Raw genomic sequence first — 15582 nt, forward strand, 5'->3', positions numbered from 1 at the left:
GAGCTTGGCACATTCATGTATTCGACAGTGGTCAAATGAACTCCTACACATACACACGATTTATTATTTTCGTTAAACTTTGTTTATACTTAATGGCTTCCAGTTACTAGAAAAGAAACTCAAATTAAATTAAACTTAAATTACCTGTTTTAGTATAGGTATCCCTTGTAATTCACCGGTTGAGCAGCAAATTCTGTCTTCATAGACTTGTCCTCATCGCTCGTGTTGCGCTGGTACTGTGTGAATGGCGTTCTCTTTAAAGTCCGGACAAATTTATCTCAGAAGGTTTCTTGCTGCCACGAGAACGTCAACAACAAATTGAGAAACGTCAGGGAAGACTGAAAAGCTGAAAAGTAACGTTGTAGAACCGACATATTGGATCTGTCTTCATTTCACCCTCAGCAACGTGGGCAAAAATTAGCATATCATTTGCAATTCAACCGAAATTCCACCAGTTCCAATCCGCCCAAAGGGAATACGCACACAAAGTTTACGCGCAAAGGATAAGCTGTAGAAAAGATCTTTCCCAGGACTTTAAAAGTTACTTTATGCAAGCTACAGACAGTTTTCTTATAGTAGCCGCACCAAGTAGTTAAACAATTGTTTCAACCTTCCATTGCAGTCTTTAAGTTACAACCATGCATCTCTTTTAAAGCGAAACTGAACCCTGGAGAGAGACAAGTTGCCTCGATTGCTCAGACGATAAGTGAGTGGATACCAGACGACCCAAGTTGGTGTGTCCGAATATCGTTATCGAAGACTGTTTTCATTTCCTTTTAAACCTTTTGCAAACCTTTTTTTCTTTCGCTAACTTCTTTTATCATCACTGCGATTTATTTCAAAGAGAATTCTGTTATTCAATTAAAGTGATTGAGATTCCAGACAATCGCCTTCGTTTAAAAAGAAAGAAGAGGAGGGATTAGTGATCAAACGTGATGCCCTTATGAATTTGCACGATTTCAGTGATCTTTTTTATTTGTCCAGCTTCACTACAATACATTAGTTTTTCGTTGATTACCCATTTTCTCGGAGACACAAGTGAAGTCGGTCGGGACGGGACGGGAAGAAAAAACGGGTGAATACGGGACTGGCAAAAATTCAAGTTCAAGGTGGACGAGCGCGTCTTTCTTTCTTTTTCTTGTGATTTCTTCGTCCCGTCCCGTCCCGTCCTGACTGACCTCATCAACTTTCAAATTCCTCTGAGGTGATCAATTTACCATAGCGCGGTTTTCAATCGAGTGTCGGAAGTAATTAGCGAATTGCTTTGGTTTTGCATTAGAGCGGTTTTCAAATGAGTGTCGTAAAACCAAGACTAAAGTAATTACTTTGGCCAATCAAAATGCATGGAGACAATTCTCTAAACCAATCAAAACTCGAAGTAATTACACGTAGCCGACCGAAAGCGCGGGAAAATGTGCACGCGCGAGCCATGATTGGTTTTGGTTTCACTTCTGATCGGTTGAAAGAAGGGTGCGAGAGTTTTGAACCAATCATTGAGTGAAGTAATGCAAAACTAATTGCTTTTGACACTCAATTGAAAACCGCTCTTCACTCGGTGATTGGTTCAAAGTTCTCGCGCCACTTTTTCAGCCAAATACAAGTGAAACCAAAACCAACCGTGGCTCGCGGGTGCGCATTTTCCCGCACTTTGTGTCGGCTACGTGTAATGACTTCGAGTTTTGATTGGTTCACTGGATTGTCTCCGTCCTCTTTGACTGGCCAAAGTAGTTACTTTGGTTTTGGTTTTACGACACTCGATTAAAACTCGCTCTATCAACCCAGTTGATAAACCCATTTCTGTGCTAGACCTCAGTTGTAGACTCTCCCTTTCCTCCTCTGCATACTACCACGGAAAAACGACCAATAAGCTTAGATAGAATAACGAGAAGCAAGATGAAGTCATAAACTTCCCCGCAAGACGAAGGCCGAAACGCAGCTGTTTCAGTACCTAGCTTAAAGACAAAAACAAATAACTCTTTTAAAAAAGAAATGAGTCCTTTATTTTATACACTTAATGATGAAGGAATACATTTAACAACTGAATTTCAATCTTGAGAAACACTATTTCGTTGAAAAAAGAAAGTCCTTTACTGAATTCATTTCATCATACAAGGAAACAGTTCTGCAGTGCCAACATAGATTTGGGGTCATATTTTCCACTCAGGGGACTCGCTCTTTTCGTCACAATTTTATCCGTAATTGCTGGACTGTCGACACCCTCCCTGCACTGTAACCGATTGAGATGGGTCCAGATACTTCTTCAGGGGAATATTAAGACGCGGTCTCTACTATGAGGTCCAGTCCTAAATAGAGAAGACTGGCTTTCGACTTTGACGAGCTTGATCGTCCGGCTTTTGTTTAAACAGTTATAGGAACGATAGTCTTGTTGGATTCACATCCTAAAAACTCCAAATCTATTTCCATCTTTGCTGGAAGACGAAGAGAGAACTGCTCGTAAACTCAGTCCAAGGACCTGTGGTAAACGAAAACGTATATCTGGTGTGAAATAAGGCACAATAAAGAACAAGAGTGGACACTTTGAGGGCAATCACATCTTAGGTCGTGGCTTTCATCCACACAATACTCGATGATAAGAATCACCTTGTACAGCATCATAAATAGCACCACAAGAAAGTACTGCTCAGTAGCTTTCATTTGAATGGTCACACTTAAGGATTTCACCAACAGACTCAAACGATAGAACCACCTTGTACAGCATAATAAACAGCACCACAGGAAAGTACTGCTCAGTAGCTTTCATTTGAATGGTCACACTCTAGGATTTCACACACAGACTCACAACTAAGAACTACCCTACACAATAGTATAAGCTAGTATAATCAGCAAACACAAGAAAACAGTGCTCAACAGCATTCACTGAAATTGTTATGCTTTGGGATTTCTTGACTATAAATGAGCGCGATAAAGGGAAGGAAATACTCTTTTTGTTGTCCTACCTTTCTAGTATCTTCAGGCAGAATAACACCATCATCCCATAGCCGAGCTGATCCATAGTAAGCATGTGATTCCCTCTCAAATCTAAAAAAAATTACCTCCAAATCAGCAAATCAAATAATAAGACTTGAGACTAAGGCCCTTTCCTTTTATCAAAACTGGCCGGCCAGACCTATCAGTTTGCAAAGAAAATGCAACAGTTTGAAGGAACACAGTTGCATGATTATGCCACGCATTCTTCTGAGTATAGATCGCCCTCTAAGTGTGTTAATCTGAAGGCATTGTAGAGTTCTTTGAAATGCCCGGTCTGGCCGTTAAGTTCTGTCAAATGGAAAGTGACCTAAGATTAGCAGCAGTAGCAGAGTTGACACAATTCACATCAACTGAAACAGGGATTATTTCACAAGAAAAACTTTCCTGCAGAAAACTACGTACCAAACTCTTGTATAAATTAACAATGCAAATAAAAGATTGATTATCACTTAGAAGTGTGATTGGTTTTGGGTACAAATTCGATTAGTTATGATTCTACATGTACGATACTAAATTTAGTAACACTCTTATGAAATCACTTATGTGTTATATAATTTATTAATCAATAATTTCAAAGTCAAAATCAATAAATTCTTATTAGCTTCCTTACTTCATATCCTTACGAGATAATAATCCTTTCTTAAGACCTTACTTTTTCAGCATTTTGTCTTTCAATTCTTTTTGTTTGTCGTCATTGGTTTCATCACCTGTGACTTCACTCTGAGGGTTAATTAACAACATTATGAAAAAATAATTATAGCACACTTCTGATATGTGAAACTTTTGGAAATGGCACCATAGGAAGACAAGTAAAAATTAAGAGTAAGAGAGGGGAGGGAGGATTTGGCAAGAGTAGTAAGAATGTTGGTCGGTATTCCTAAATTTAAAAAGTGAACACAAAATTCATCTTCCCTTGTCTTGCGTGATTGTGCATGGTTATATGAATGCACTTGAGCACAACACCAACATGGTATTGTGTGATGGCACATCAAACGTTACGTTAACTGTCTTTTGACTAAGTGCACCTGCTGCCCAAACGGACATCTCAGGAAACACATTTCCTGTTTCTATTGCATCTCAAATAGTTTAACCGAAATTAACATACACTTATCATGACAGCGTGATTGGGAACCTCCCTTTCTGTACCAATAATGTTTCAGATACCACACTTGAACAAAAACTGCATCCTTTCATTTCATTGAATCTATTTTGGACAGAGCTGTATTACGTTTTGGGATTAAGGTCCCTTGTTTCCATTACGTACTTATTAGTGTCCACTGTTTTCTGAACCAACTCTGAGTTTTTTGTTTTTGCAATTTGGTGATGTCTGAGAGTTGTTACATTGGCTGCATCCTGGCTGGTAGATACCTCATATCAAAATGATAAATAATAATATTATTATCTTGTCTCTTATTTTACTGGGTTTTGTATATGAAGTAAAGTAAAGTCAAAGTCAAAGTCAATTTATTTAACATCAGTAGTTCCTTCAGTTACGAAACTGGTATCAATGGAAGCCGACGGTGTGCCTTTTACCCCCCTCCCTCCGTCAGTGCTCCGTTTCACGGATATATAAAGCTATAGCTACATGGATCAGAGGAAAGTCAAAACAGACGTTGAAGTCACTGAGGATCGAACTGGGGAGCCCTTGCTCTGAAAGCCGCGCACTAGCCAACTGACCTACGCCTGCAAATGTTGGTTTTTGAGGAGAGAGGAAAACCGGAGTACCTGGGGAAAAACCTCTCAGAGCAGAGTAGAGAACCAACAAACTCAACCCACATGGCGTAGCATCTGGGAACTGATCCCGGGCAACATTGGTGGAAGGCGATGCTCTCACCACTGTGCCAGCCCTGCTCCCGTACCTCCAGGACTCCTCTTTTATATGATGTGGATCATCAATGTCTCTTTCAAGTAAGTACCTCAGCAAAGAATTGTCCTGTCATTTCCTGTGCTGTGTCCATGGCAACCCGGGCAGTGGGCCATGTGAAAAGAAAACAAGGGTCAAACGAGCGCCCACACTGAAAAACAACGACAACAACAACAACAAATCAGGTGTCAAGGTGGTGGCCAACCAGACAGTTGTTGAAAGGGCAGTAACAATATCCTCAGGGATAAAAACTGTGATTAAAAAAAATCACTTTCTTTTTTTCTTCAGATTTTGAAAGTGTGTTTGCTTAACACCTGACTTGCAAAATTTTGATTTTTATCCAAAGGACCTTTACTTTGAGTGTAAGTTTTGGACTTCACGGTGTGCCATTACTCACGTTCAAAACTCACCGACTGGACCTCAGAGGGTTGGATCCAGGAAAAAGTGATGTCAAAGGCTCACTAACTTAAAATTTCAGCGTGTGAACGCAGCTTATTATATATGCAAAACATGAGCTTAAAAGTCTGAAAGCCCAAAACTTCTGTGCTGCATATTAAATCTGCCATGTACACACGTATTGTATTCCTAAACTAGCGAGCCTTTGATGTCATTCTCTCCTCAATCCAGCTCTCTCAAGATCGTAAAGTTAGTAATGGTGGACCATTAAATAGGAAAATTCCCGTTAAAATAAACAGGTGTCTTTTTTAAATCAAAGCTTAAAACATTTGTTGCTTAGTGTTTAGTTAACAACTTTGTCAATTTGTAATTCATAATCTCATAGTGGTACATTAAGGACTACAGTCTTTGGCAGTAAATCGGACTATAGCTATGGAGTGCACCCTAGTGGAAGGAAAGGTGGGGGCAACATCCCTGTAATGCAACTAATGAGGGTGGCAGTGACACACCCTGAGCAATACAGAAAAGACACAGTAGCATGTACGCAAAGTGACAACAATTGAGCATTCAACATGGTCAATCGGGTATAGAACATAGTAGTGGTAACACCCCCTTTCAATACATTTATTACTTCTGTCAATTGTTGCAACAAAAGCTATATTTAACCCTTTGATGCCTGAGCCGGGTATTTTCCTCTGTCTAATGCCAGACGATTTTACTCGTCAATGGGGAACCCCCAGGAGTTAATGGGTTAATCACGCTTCGATGCCTGAATTGGCCAAAACCTGGGGAACTCCCAGGTGTCAATGGGTTAAGCATAATTTCAAGGGAATCACCTTTAAAGAAAACTATCATTTTTTAGGGGCTCATTATTATCAAATAGTTGACTTACCATGGCATAGCTGCTGGAACCAAGACTACTCTTCATCACCACAGTTATCTTTGGAACCTGCCAAAGTGAGGTTTCAACAAAACTGCTTAACTGTCAATGTGCATGACATTATTTTATTTGTACAAGTATGTACATGTAGGATCGTTAGCACAAAAGAGTTGAAGGTAGTTATCAGGCTTTGGTTGTTCAAAACATGGATAGCCACATACAGTGGATTAAATCAAAGTGCAACGGAAAAGCGCTATCAATAACAATAATAACAATAATAGTTCTTATTGAGCTATGCAGTGGATAAATGCCCCTGAAGAACTACTGTTGGGCCAGATGATGTCTGTTGAGATCCACTTAACATATGTTATCCTTGCTGTCAAATGCCTTAACCCATTGACTCCCAGGGATTCCCCATTAACAAGTAAAATCGTCTGGCGTTAGACAGAGTAAAATAATAAGTCTGGCCGGTTTCGGCCGGTTTGGATGTCAATGGGTTAATGGGGACATAGTTTTCAGTGCGTGATTTTCAGTGAGTGATAAATGATTAGACTGGTTTGGGCATCAAAGGGTTAAAGTGCACCTAACCTCAACATTTTTATTTTAGTAAAAGTTAAATATTACATATATATCATATCATATACTTGCCTTTGTTTCTCTAGATTTTACTTTGTAATGTGCCTCATAAGGTATGTAAGAGAAAGATGCTGGCAATCATTTGTCCCATGGTCGAGGCAGTGACAGGCACCGTCCTATTCCTTCGATGATGTCATAAACTTCTTTGCATTAGTTCTTGATGTCATTGAAGGATTATAGACCCATACTTCTAACTAGCTCGGTCACAGGACAAATGAATGCCAGCTTTGTTACCCTCATTTAGGCCTATGAAAAGTAAAATCTAGAGAAGCAAAAATAAAATATATGTTAGACACTTGACTATTGCAAAGAAAACACTTCAATCTCTGTTGTATCTCTTATACACTGTATGTCCAAACTTGACCATGCCAATCCAGTTGATACTGAATTTTGGTGTTTCACTTCCCACCAATGCAACACAACATTTTCTTAACAATGTCAGATTGGAAAAGTCACCAAGAATCCTAATAGCTCTTTCATTAACTTATGGACTCTGAAGCTCTAATTCCATGCAAGGTTTTCATTTTTCATTGCCCTTAATCCTTGTAGAGGAAAATTGGGTAATCACTAAGTCACATCTGCCATTGGGAATGTTGTATTTTGATTCACTTTGCAACCTCCTGTTTTAAATGCTCTGCCAGTTTTAGAGTCTGAATATTTATGAAAGGCATAACAAAAGATTAATCTCTCAACCCAAATAGTCTCCATACCTGAGCACACGCAACTGCAGACATCATCTTTGCTTGGTCTTTTATCAAACAAGCCTGCTCCTCAATTGACAAACTCTCCGTGAATTTAGGAACAGTGTTTTGTAGGAACACAAGAGGGATGTTCCGCTGGCTACATAACTCTACAAAATGAGTCCCCTACACAACAATCACAAAACAATAATGTTATTTATTTAACTATTTCCCTCCTAAATGTGACTTTTCAGACTTTACCCTTAATGTAGACAGATTTACTTGTCAAAGGGGGCTAACTTCCAGGTGAAGGGGCTAACAACGTCAACTAAAACAAAACAGAGAGTCTTCTATGAAGTGTTGTTACCTAACACCAGTTGACAACCCCTGGAGCACAAGGCTTAATTAAGCCTTAGGGTTCTTTGACCTCCAACAGAATTATATAATTTAACAATTAAACATGGCTAGGGAAAATTATTTTTAATTATTGGGGCCTACTGATTTTGGTCCTTATCTGAGAAGTCTTGAAAGGTTAACCACCTGCAAATGCGATACCAAAGGCAGCACTAACTTTTCCTCACTTATTTAAGATAAAAACTCTGATGAAGGTCCAGCTGGGAGATGAACATACAACCTCAATTCACAAAAGTTTGACTGAGTTAACTGGTTTGATCGATTGCTCTTGACCAAAAAGACTAAAAATCTCACTTAATTTGCATTGACTCTCAAAAATTTATGAAGAGTCAATGATGTAGGAACGTTAGATCCTGGCCAAAGGCATATTTTGACCCCTTTAATCCATGACTCCTGGGAGTGATACTTTTAATAACAGATTTTACTCTGTCTAATGCCAGACAACTTTACTTGTCAACTCGGGGTATCCTAGGGCATTTGAGATGTCAATGGTGTTAATCTTGATTTAAAAATGGCTTCTCAACTGTTCTGGACCTTAAGTTTATAATCTGCTTTCACAACCATAAGGAGGCTGATCTGTTCACTGATAAACAAAATTTAATACAAGTGATAATTTTCTGATTCTCTTCACCTGTATGATTGATTACAATGTAAGTGAATTTATGATATTGTGAGGAGGATATTGGCCATACTTAGGGGTTCAAGGATTAAGTTGTAGCTAGGATTTGAACTTTGTTGTAGATTTACCTTTAAAGAAGCTTGTGACGTCAAGAAACCATTATTAGCCACAATCCCTACTAAATACCTAAGGAGTAACAAAATACAAACTGTCAGTACAGAAATAATTATTAACAGAAAATGAAAAGAAAGCAATCCTGACTAAAGAATAAAGTACAAATAATACGGCACAAAGGCAGCAATTGAATTTCAGAAAAATAAGTTTTGAGAGGTGAAATGGGATTTTCCACAATGTAATAGCTGCAATAAGTGTTGTACCAAATTTTAGCTCACCCATAGATGTGGGCAAATCCTGTTATAAGAGTGGATCCAAATTTAGCCTTAAATTCCTGAAACGACTTCCATCGAGTCTGGCTAATATCTAGTGCAGAAAATACAATTTATTCAGCATTATATTCAAACAATGTAATTACATGAACTTACCTTGATGAAATTTGATCATCGAGGTGAAAGGAGTCCTCAGAATGAAGAGTGTTCGCATTGACTTTCCTTTCACCTGGATGAACAAATTCCAACAAGGTATGAAACTCCTGGGTTCAAACCATTCTCTATTTTGATTAATGTAATTACTGGGTAGTTATAATTTCATTTAAAACCTTTCTTAACTCTCCGATCTCCGATTATTTGTTCCAGCTTATGACCAAAAGTGGCATGCTCAACCAAGTACAAACTTCAAAGGGAAAAAAAGAATGCTAGACCATTGGAATATTATGCTCTGTAAAATTATACATGCTAGCATATACACATTGTAGTACTACCAGTACACTGGACTACAATACGGCACTAAAAGGTCAAATACAGTGTAAACCTGGGATGCAGGGCGCAGTGGTGAGAGCAGTCGCCTCCCACCAACGTGGCCGGGATTTGATTCCCAGACTCAGCCTCATGTGTGGGTTGAGTTTGTTGGTTCTCTAATCTGCACCAAGAGGTTTTCCCTGGGTACTCTGGTTTCCCCTCTCCTCAAAAACCAACATTTGAGTTGATTTGCGTTCATTGTTAATTTCAGTTTACAGTGTCCCCAATAATATTAGTGCTCCAGCGCTAAAACGACTAGACACTAAATAAAGTTCCTTTCCGTTCCTTTCCTTTTCTGATATCAACTCACAGATACAATAGAAATGATCACTAGAACTGTACATAGTGTTCAACATCATCTTACTCTTATTGGCACCAGAAAATAATATTGTACAGAAATCATTGGTAGACAACTGATATATTGTAAAGAATAACTTTTTAATTTTTTTCTCAAATTAAGTGTGAGTTTGCAGAATACTTCGAATCCTGCAATCTAAGTGCCTTTGGGAGCAGGCAGAATTTTGCCTGTCAACTCTGCAGGCAGAACTCTAGCCCTTGTTGCATAAGCTTTGTGATGAGCCAGCGTTAGGACCAAATTTTTTTGAGGCCTTTCAAATAATTTTAAAAGTACACTGTAAACAGTGTTGATTTACAAATTAATTAATATTGTGAACAGAATCAACCGATCATCGCGCTTTTGCCTGATATTTCTTGTTTGATAATAAGCATCGAAGGCCAGCCTTAAGCAATGGTTGCCAGTCAAAAATCTTTTTAAGAAAAAAAAAAAACAGTATCATGTGACCATATTGCAGGCTAAAATTTAGAGCTCATCAAGGTCAGCCGGTTTTTTTTTAAATTTAAAGTTGACCACTGACCAAGTACTGGGTTTCAAATGGATCACAGGATCAAGCCAGGTTAACTTATGGTTAAAATAACTAACCCCGGAAGCTCTGCTTTTAGGCTTGGCTAAATCTTTATATTACCTGATAAATTGGGAACTGTACACTGTCATATAATGCAAGAGTCAAGAGATCTTCACTGTCATACAATGGTGCTTGCACATCTAAACCAATAATAAAAAGCTGGCACCAGTATTCCAGAAACCTGAGCAACTTGTGAATGGAAGGTGAAGGGTTATCAAGAGCTGTATTATTATTAAAGGTCACGCGTCCATGTGGGATGAGCAGAAAGACAGAAAGACAGACTTGCTGTGTGGCTGAATGACACACCAGCTGGCTATTTAATTGACTATGAATACAAGTAGCACACTGATAAGATGTAATTTCTTAATATTTTCACGACATTGATGTATTAATGGCCTATTGGGTTCAACTACTTGATGTGAATAGCTGGACAGGGCTGCCTTCCTTGATTTCTGCTGGGTGAGAAAACGAAATACAATCGCGCATGAGTGAAATACTGTGAGTGTGTTTCTTAATAATCTACATTTGTATCCATTAGACAGCTCAGAGCTTAAACAACCAGAATTAGCTCAACTTAACTCTGGAAAATCTCAACAGCCGACACATATTCTTGCCATGCAAACAACAGTAATTAAAACACTTTGTGGTTTAGCGAGTGGATAAATTTCTGATGGCATGATGAGGACAGAAATTAACATTCGCGGAGAACCATATTTTAGGTGTTGATGGTTTTCCTGGTCTGCACTGTAATTAATAACTGCAATGATCCGCATCTTGACTTGATTCTCTCAGCAGTTCAACGTATGTATACGGCTTTCAATAATATTACACTTTCGTCATGATATAGGTACTAATAACGATTACTACGGGTACTACAATTACCACTACTAATTTCCTGGCATTCCTGAATAATTAGGTTGACGTCCAAAATTCAAATGTACCGTAGTTATACAGAATTTAATTGAAAAAATTGTGCACTTATACTGCGCCACCTGATGAAATAAAATGCCTGGGTTTCTATTCAATGTGGCCATGATATTTCTCGTTGTTTCACAGTGCACTTTCTTCATTTCTCTTCAAAATGATTCTGCAAATCCACTTATACTGGAAACGAAACAAGACTGTCCATGAATATATTAAAGAGCAAAGAATTAAAAGAAATAAGTCAGCAGCCTCTGCAGCCGTTTTGAACGCAAAAAGGATATGACCAGAGGTTTGAAACACTCACCCCACCGACCCACTTCACTGTGCACATTGCTCGATTGAGCCACCAACAAATCCACTCTTGCACTAAACTTTTATCACATTTTGTATTCAAATACATGGAGGTACATGTACTGTAAGTGTCGCTTAACTAATTCGATTATTTAAAGAAACAAAATGATTTCTTTTGTTTCTTGTTTAACAAACAGCACCACAGAGGAAATGGCGTTTTTTTGTATATGACAATCTCGAATTATCAACTGCAAAACAGCAAAAAAAAAAAACCCAAAAAACAGGATATTGTTTTTATTTTCATTTACAAAAAAACTTTGGAAATTTAAGTATAAAATCAAAAAAATTCTAAAAAATCAAAAAATAATCACATAGCATTTTTTTCCAGAAGCTTCTTCATTTTTATGATCATATTGACATGATAGAGCGGTTTTCAATTGAGTGCCATAAAACAAATACCAAACTAAATACTTCAACCAATCATAGCCGGTGCAAACAGTACCATGAAACAATCTGAATTCGTAGCAATTCCATGTAACTTGCTCATCTATTTTAAGATGACTATTGTCATCATCATTTTCCAAGTTGAGGGTGACAATGACGTTGCCATGATTTAAAAAGAAAAACTTACACGGAATGCATCGTCGCACCTCCAAGTTCTTCAGCTGTCACAACCTCACCAGTAGCAGCCTAAAAGTAAATAAAATTAATCATGGCTGCAGTGATGTTGTCAAGATGAAGAGCAGTTGTCAGGTCATTACGTCTATGAACCATGTTGTACTATCTTCTGTTCACCTATCCTTGCTACATCTTGGTGAACTCTGCTTCATGGTGCTGACAGTTTATTATTATAATAAGCATTTTGCTGTACTGTTCAGCAGTGCAAGTACCTTCACAAGTGGAGGACCACCAAGAAAAATTGTTCCAATCTTCTCCACAATAACAGCCCTCGTCAGCCATGGTAGGAACATAAGCGGCACCAGCAGTACAAGATCCACAGACAACACAAATCTATAGTATGATATAGAACAATCAGAAGACAAATTATTACCAAAACTGTTGAAAATCACTAAGTAATAATTATACAAGCTACAAAAAAAGGCATAACTTGAAAGGAACCATAATTAATTATGTGTTACTTACAGTTGGTATTCCTTTCATGGACAGTATAGCTTCGTTATAAAACACTCTCCCTCCAGTTTCAGGAAATATATCAGCCTGTTGTTGGAGTAAAAAAAATACTATCACATGTAGTAGACAACAAAATAATAATTAATGTCTCCTTAATATAATTTGTTTTGGAAAAACGGGTCCTGCACAGAACACTGGCATTATATTAATAAGACCACTTTTGATATATTAATATTTGATGCAAAACAATATAAATGATGAATGGTATATGAAATGAATCATATATGAACTGCAGATATGAAATCAAGTGAAGCTATGATCTTCGCAGTTATGAACGCAATTGCAAAAATTGTGTTGATCATAACTGCAAAGGCATAGCTTCACTTGAAACAATATAAGCTGCTTAAGAGATGGGGCAGGTACATTTTTTACAGGTCACAAGTCACACGTCAGGTTTATAGGTCATTGCCTTAACATCACTAAAACAAGTTACCCTAACTTTTCCTAATGTAACCTTAGGCCAAAATAATACAAAATAATACGAATAACATTAATAAAGGGTTACCGTGTTTTATCATTGTTACAACTGTGACCCATAAACTTGACCTGTTTCCCGCAAATATACTTGCCGATGTAAATACTCTGGTGAATAAAAGCAGGATTTGTATGAGTTTTCATTCCCAGAGGGCCTTTTCTCTAGGAGTGAAATTTCATCATTCACTACTTGCAAAAATCCCACAATACACCTCTTTTACCCCCCAAAATCTGCATAGGCATTGTTTTCTACTTCTCTTGGACATTTTCATGTCCCAGGAGAAATTGCAAACAATGGTTATGCAAAAGTTTTGAGGGGTAATAGAGGTGTGTTATGGGATTGTGCAAGTAGTGAATATTGCAATTAGACCATACTTGAGTCGCATTTGCCCATCTTCCCAGATGGCTCCTACGTGTATCTTGCACTGCATACAAATAATGCTACTTACCTGTAAGGGAAGGAATGCTCCTCCTGAATCAATGAGAAAAATACAAGGTAGTTGGTCACTTCTGCAATTTCTTGTGCTCTTAGTTTTTTCTTTACAGCGATGGGATAAATGGTTCCACCTTCCACCGTTGCATCATTAGCAACTATTACGCAGAGCTGTCCAGACACCTGTCCTACACCTGACACCACTCTAGCGCATGGCACATCCATACTCAAGATCTAGTCCTGCAAACTGTGAAAGTTCCCGGAAGTCTGTGCCATCATCCAACAGCTTTCTTAGTCTATCTCTCACTAGAAGTTTTTTGTTCCTTTTCGTGTGTCTCTCGATAGCCTTTTCTCCGCCACCTTGCAGAGCTAAGTTCGTTTTTTCTTGAAAGGAACTCAAGACCTCTGTTCTTTCTTGGATCTTTGTGCTAAACTACGGGCTATTTTTGTCAATATAACCATCAATTACTTTGAATTACACCTGCTGGATGCTGCCCCGTTCTTGCAGCTTTGAATACATGAGGTACCAAAAGGCTCGTGTATACTCCACGCGCACTAAAAATCCGATAAAGCAAAGGATGATACATGAGTTGCTGGCGAAGTATAATTTTCAAATGCTGTGACAAAGATAGACGATCACAGAGATTGTTGACGAGAGGGGTCCTCTTCACTTCAACTCGAAGGCTCAATCGTTTCGATCACAACATAATTTCATGATTATTAGGATAAGCTCTTCCTAAATGCGTCAGGTCTTGATCGCGAAGAGCAAACATGTCCTCTATTTGTCGCCATCTTTGATTTTGAGGGCCAGATGCTGAGCCAACCTTTTTCCTAAACATTGCTCAATTACTACTCAATCTTGTTCTTCAATTTTGTAGTCTTTTTGAGTGAATACCAACAGGAAAATGAAGTTTGCCACCTTAGATCACAAACACAGTTTAATAGTTTCCGTAGTTCGGAAAGTACGCATGCGTAGAAGCTCCACAAGTACTTCGTTTTACCGTATTTGAGACAAAATGACTATACTATAAAGCTGTATATTCTCTCTATTACCTGCTGTCTTCACTTAGATAAGCGCCGCATCTGGGGCGTAAAAGTTAGCAAGAGGCGCTTATTCGAGGAATTTCGTATAACCAAGAAAATCACTATAAATTGTTCCAAAACGACGAAGGAGTTCGCTCTCACCGCTGATATTTTCGCTCTCGTTATCATGAAACTCTCGGGTTTTTTTGACCGCGTGAAATTTCTCTCGTAATTCTAGATTTACTATCAGTTTAGTATCAGGCCATAGGAAAATTAACAGATAGAAAGTGTACCGTTGAATAAAAATATAGAAAAAGTAAATTTTTCTGGTACAGTGTTTAAATAAGCACCGCCCTCGAATAAGCGCCGCACTTGTGGCGAGAAATATTAAATAAGCGCCGCTTCGCTTATTCGAGAAAATACGGTATTAAGATTTTGCCGGTAACAAATGTTACAGGACCGAAATCTCTTCAGGTTTCTGGAAGATATCTCACTGTATTTAACAGACCTATAGTAATTAAGCATCGTTATCGCAAACACGGGAAGTTTCGTCATGTTACGAAACTCTAGCAACGCGTCCGCAAGTACTGCTGCTGGTTCCATTTTTGTTCTCCTGTTCTAGTCATTTGGAGTTGGTATGTGCGTGAGCAAGTCTCCTTTAACTGTCAAACAAAATGCCCAATTTTCTTATCCCATGGCCCCGTTATTAGGGTTGCAAAAAAAAAAAAAAACTACCTGTCATCCGTACGCGATGAGCCATTCATGCTATTGGTAGTCAGCACAATACGAGCAGTTTGACTGATGGAGCAGTTTCTTTAGTGTTTTGCTACGTCTGGATATCGGTTTAAAATCCCCTTCGCTTCTTCAACAGAGGTGCCGACGCATTTTCCCGCGCTTTGAGCAATTTAACCTCTGATTGGTTCATTGTGCGC

At 38.4% G+C, this 15582-nt stretch overlaps 1 pseudogene; it reads right to left on the bottom strand.

The window, feature by feature from the left end:
- Positions 1-1982: 1982 nt before the first annotated feature.
- LOC137974221 (methylcrotonoyl-CoA carboxylase beta chain, mitochondrial-like) overlaps positions 1983-15582 on the bottom strand; it is a 27612-nt pseudogene continuing 14012 nt past the window's right edge.

The sequence above is a fragment of the Montipora foliosa genome, chromosome 10 (genome assembly GCF_036669935.1).
Source record: "Montipora foliosa isolate CH-2021 chromosome 10, ASM3666993v2, whole genome shotgun sequence".
Classification (NCBI taxonomy): Eukaryota; Metazoa; Cnidaria; class Anthozoa; order Scleractinia; family Acroporidae; genus Montipora; species Montipora foliosa.